The sequence below is a fragment of the Oxyura jamaicensis genome, chromosome 3 (assembly GCF_011077185.1).
Source record: "Oxyura jamaicensis isolate SHBP4307 breed ruddy duck chromosome 3, BPBGC_Ojam_1.0, whole genome shotgun sequence".
Lineage (NCBI taxonomy): Eukaryota > Metazoa > Chordata > Aves > Anseriformes > Anatidae > Oxyura > Oxyura jamaicensis.
Genome location: NC_048895.1, coordinates 93,221,850 through 93,226,943, shown reverse-complemented (window position 1 = coordinate 93,226,943; position 5,094 = coordinate 93,221,850). Strand labels below are relative to the sequence as shown.

Here is a 5,094-nt window from a genome sequence, read left to right as displayed (position 1 = left end):
TAAAAAAAAAAAAAAAAAAAAAAAAAAAAAAAAAAAAGATTATGTGAACCAAAGCTTAATTTAGAGCATGAAAAATATCCATAAAACTTCAGGGTGGCAAACGTGTTCAATTCCTAGGCCAAATCCTGTAAATCCTATTCAGTTCCTACTGTGGTAAAACTTCTGTTGAAATTGAAGAGCTTTACCTGTCTTCCCAGAACAGCGCATACAGCTGTATCAAGTGTCGTTGCCTTTCACATGGCCACTTAAGGCAAGATGTACAGTCCTTGAATTTCACAGAGAACAGTGTGAACAGGCATTGCAGAAAGGCATTCAAGTACTGATTTTTATTTTCAATCTGTGATATTACACACATTTAATCTCTTCCAGCCATGGGCTCTTATCCTCTGACTTTCTCTGTAGCCTTCCGGCTTACTAGTCAGTCCCAACTAAAATTCGCTGTTGGTGACCACAACACTGACAACAGCGTACAGGATGATTCTCAGAAGGGCCAGCCTCATAATGCAAATTCAAGACAGCACTACAGACAAACCCTTACACTCTTCAAGCTGAAGAATTAATGGCTTAGAGTAAACATCTTGGCTCTTCGTCCAGAAAAGCCTCGTTTTGCATTCAATTTAATCTGATTTAATCTACTGTATTCTACTGCTCCTTTTTTCAAGGTCACTTGTTTCCTCCTGTGTGGCATCCAGAACAATAGTGACAATGTCTCCCATCTTTCTGTTATCAGTAGATCTTACCACCCTGATATTTCACAATTAGAACCTTTGGACTGATGTGATCACCTTATTTAACAGATGGATATATTATTTCAATAAATTTGTTTTGGTGTTTTTGAAGAAAACCTTTAGAAAAAGAGACCTGAGGATTTCCACCAGCAATGTCCCTTTGGTCTGATAAATCTGCTTTCAACATTCTCGCTTATTTACTCATCAGCCAGCTTCTTACTCATCTCACAATTCCTCCTCCCACCATCCTTCTTCCCTGCTTAACGAATTAATTTCTTTTGTCTTGTATTGTTGAAGCTCAGATAACAAGCAAGTAAAAGGGATGCAGATACTTAGATTCAGTCCCCTGCATCATATGTATGCATTTTACAGTACATAATCATTGGATAAAACTCAGAAATAAATCAGGGACTAAAAGACTACATGTTCCATCTTCTGCTAAGTGACTCTAGCATTTTTCACACTTTGTAGCCCAAGCTGAATCAGAGGAGGAAAGGAGTACATCTTCACCTTTGTCTCACCTGTCCTGTGAGTATTCAGTAACCAAGCCGTTAGGACATTCTTCCAAGAAGCTGGAGTTACACACTTGGCAATGGTCTCAGAAAAGGAGACTCCCCGCTTTCTTGCTAAGTCTTCTGATTAGTGTCACAGAATGTTTGGACATAACTTAAAACACAGCTGAAGAAGTGACAGGAGCCACCAGTCACCTTCTGTGCCAGGCTCAATGCCATCTGCACTCACAAGGCAAACATCAAATCCACAGAACAGACTGAAGTCTTTAAGAGCTTATTCAGAGTTTAAACACTTCAGGTTTACTATCTGGATGGCATTAGACCTTAACCAGGACTTGAGCTTCCTGAATTGAGGCACTGAGTCCCCCTAACTCTAACTGGAGGGCTTTAAATATGTACCATCCCCATGGGTAGAAGGGAAGGATTTTCAGAACCAACAAAGAGACAGAAAACATTGATACATTCAAGTAAGGCATTAAATAGTTTTTGTATATGAAGGGAATCCAAAAAAAGTAGAACCCTACAGAAATATACAAGTATTTAAGTTAAACACCAAACATGTCAGGCAAATCAGTTTGGTTTTAGAAAAATAATACTTAATTATATTAAATTAAGTATTCTCATGTAATGAAGTATAAAAAGTAGTTATGGCAGATACTTAGAGGTGACTGTTTATTGAATTATATACTGGCTCTGTTAAAAAGTAATGACTAACAAAGTACAATGTATGAAATATCAAAAAGGAAATAGTTGGCATAAAAGACTAAGAGCCTGGAAAATTTGTTTTTTCCATGTATCTAGCCTTGCCAAGGGAGAACAAAAAGCATATAAAACCACAAAAAATGCCTCCCTCAAAACAAAATGCAGCCAAAGAGTCTAAAAAAAAAAGGGGGGGGGGGGGGCCGGGGGGGTGAAAAAGAAAAAGGAAAGCCATACTATTCAGCTTGAGACACTATGCCAAATTTCTGTATGGAAACATTTTCCCTGAGTTATAAATAGAAGTCCTATTAACCCTTAATTAGAGCAGTATAATCTTCTTTACATAACCATAAATGTAATCAAATTAAATAAACACACTTTTTTAAGCTCTGTAACTGCTTCAGAACTTCTAGTAAAGGCGCTGAGCTTCGTTCAGCCTTCTGACTTTCATTCCACACAGCTCATCTATATGGCAATTAATAGCACTGGCAGATATCATCCAGAGCTGATCAAAACTGAAACAACCCAAAAATAAGGGTGACTAATCTGGAGGTTTGGTTCTTTTCAGTCTTTCTAACCAAGCGAAGATAAAGCTCTGCTTTCCTTTTCCACAAGGTGGTGTTCTGCCACAGAGGACAACTGAGAAAAGGTAGGTCCGTTTTGGGAAAAAAAAATAAAATTAAATAAAATTTAAAAAATGCCCAGGAGAGTGGTTTAGAGTGGTTTTAAACAAGAACCAGCAGGGAGGTGTCATCATAACTCCATGTGTAGTGACGTGGATAAATACCCCAAAACTGGGAAAAGGCTATGAGATAAGAAGTACAGTTGCTGGAGGAAGAACAAAGAAAACAATGCTCAATCTTCTAAACTTTACAAGACACTGAGAAAATAAACAGGAAGAAATAAAAATCTTACTACAAATCAAATAATGATTGAAGCGATATTACAGCAACTTATTTATATAGTTCACACTACAGGAAGACATATAAAAGATATTCATTCCTAAGTTAACTAGGGGAAAAGGGGAGGAGATTCACCCATGAGATATAAAGTATATATACAGATATTCAGAAAACAGTGGGACACACCTGATGAATATCCCTCAGCAAAGATAAACAGAGGATGCATCCTAGAACATCTACCATACACTGCTGACTTGACCACTGGAAGATCAGTAGCTTGAAGGAGGCTATAACTAACAAAAATAACCGTAAGCCCATGAGAAACTTTCAGTAAACTGTTCTTTTGATATTATTGCATACTCACAAATTGAATGACAGAACAGAGATATCAGGCAAAGCAGTTACAGATTGTTTATACAACAAGACTGGACGTCCAAATTCCATTCACATGCTGGAGAAATAAATACAGAATCACAGAATGGTTGAGGTTGGAAGGGATCTCTGGATGTCACCCAGTCCAACCCCCCTGCTCAAATACAATGCAGTAAAAGCAATATATGACATGACACTTTGGACTATCATTATCATACCTAATACTGGCTCATGAAAATAATTGTTTTATGTCTGTCCTTTACAAATTATATCATGCTTATTTCTCTAGTTTGACAATTTTGACCAAAAAATAAGTGACCCTTAGGAAATATAGAAGATTGACAGTACCTGACTAAACCATTCCGTAGAGAAGTACTAGGATATTAAACTGGTTAGCAAACTGAATGAGTCAATAACATGCTTTCAAGAAAAGAAAAGAAAAAAAAAATGAAATGATAAATCTAATCTTAGGGATGTTGGAGAAAAAACAGCAGCATGCCACTTAATGAATAGAAATGGTTCTGGGCTGCCTTCTTCAGTAAAGAATTCAATCAACTGAAGAGCAGTAAAATACAAAATCCAAGTAATTCATTACAGAATTAAGCTCTGTTAAGCAGAGTTGTATGCAGAGTTAACTTAGCTGGAGCAAATCAAAGACTTATTGAGGACAGAGGGGACCTCTATATATCCTGTAGTCCAATCCAACCAACAACACCCCCACCCTGCACCAATAAGAGCAGTGTCAACTGAAGCAGGTTGCCCATGACTGTGTCCAGTCAGGTCTTGAGTATCTCCAAGGATACAGAGTCCACTGCTTCCCTAGGCAATGTATAACAGCGTTTGACCACCTTCATAGTACATAATATTTTTCTGATTCTTAAATGGAATTTATTGCACTTCAGTTTGTGCCCACTGCCTCCTGTCCCATCACTGAGCAGAGCCTGACTTCACCCCATCAGGTAGTTATACACATCTATAAGACCACCCCGAGCCTTCTTTTCTCTGGGCTAAACAATTGCAGCTCTTTCAACCTCTCCTCATATAACAGATCTGTTAATTATCTTCATGGCCTTTTGCTGCATGCCATCCAGTTTGCCTATGTCTCTCTTGTACTGGGGAGTAAGCTTACCTATTAGTCCACCTCTTCAAATGTAATTTGAATGTGCTTATAACTTTTATTAGAGGGCTTGTGAGAGCTCATGAAAGAGCAGTGATTTAGATGTATCAGCAACGTATCTGAACTGACTGGGAATTCATTATTGCAAAGTGATAGCTTTAAGATTTCTACTGTCATTTCCACTAATTATGAAATTCTAATATAATCTGCTAGTACACTTGTTACATTGTTGCAAGGCTGTTTACAACCAAATACAAGTCATTCATACAAGAACAAAAGAAATGTAATTTTAAACACAGGGGAAATCAGCCAAACTAGAAATGCTCATGTTGGTGGAGAGGTCAGTTCTTTGATTTAATCCAGTTTATAAAGAGGACTGTAATAGTTAATAGAAGATGCAGATAATATTAACAAACAATATGAAAAAAATGTTCCTTTTGTTTAGATAATTAATCTTTCATAAAAAGAATTATATCAAGTGAGCAGAATTTTCAACTGACAGTTCAAAAGATAACAAATGACATTATCAAGGAATGCTCTGGAGTTCATGAAAAATGTTCATGAGAATAAAGAATAATATTCTCACAGAAAAGTAGAAAGTTCAAGTCATACTAACTACACTACTCATGGACATATGGTCACAAATTTAAAAAAGCAAAGCATAATCTATTTATTACTATCCTATCCTAAAGGATTTCTGAAAGGAGTAGGATAGGGTAGGATAGGATAGGATAGGATAGGATAGGATAGGATAGGATAGGATA

The 5,094-nt window shown here is 36.9% G+C and overlaps 1 protein-coding gene across 19 annotated transcripts in view; it reads right to left on the bottom strand.

The window, feature by feature from the left end:
- HMGCLL1 (3-hydroxymethyl-3-methylglutaryl-CoA lyase like 1) overlaps window positions 1-5,094 on the bottom strand; it is a 79,808-nt gene that overhangs the window by 57,823 nt on the left and 16,891 nt on the right. The window contains exon 2 of one of the 19 annotated variants that reach the window (XM_035321092.1): window positions 1,250-1,406. The exons of 17 other annotated variants lie outside the window; for them this stretch is intronic. The gene's annotated coding sequence lies outside the window, so the exon portion shown is untranslated. Of the gene's footprint in view, window positions 1-1,238; window positions 1,407-5,094 lie in introns of those variants that run through there. One more of the 19 variants, XM_035321093.1, reaches the window with a different exon arrangement.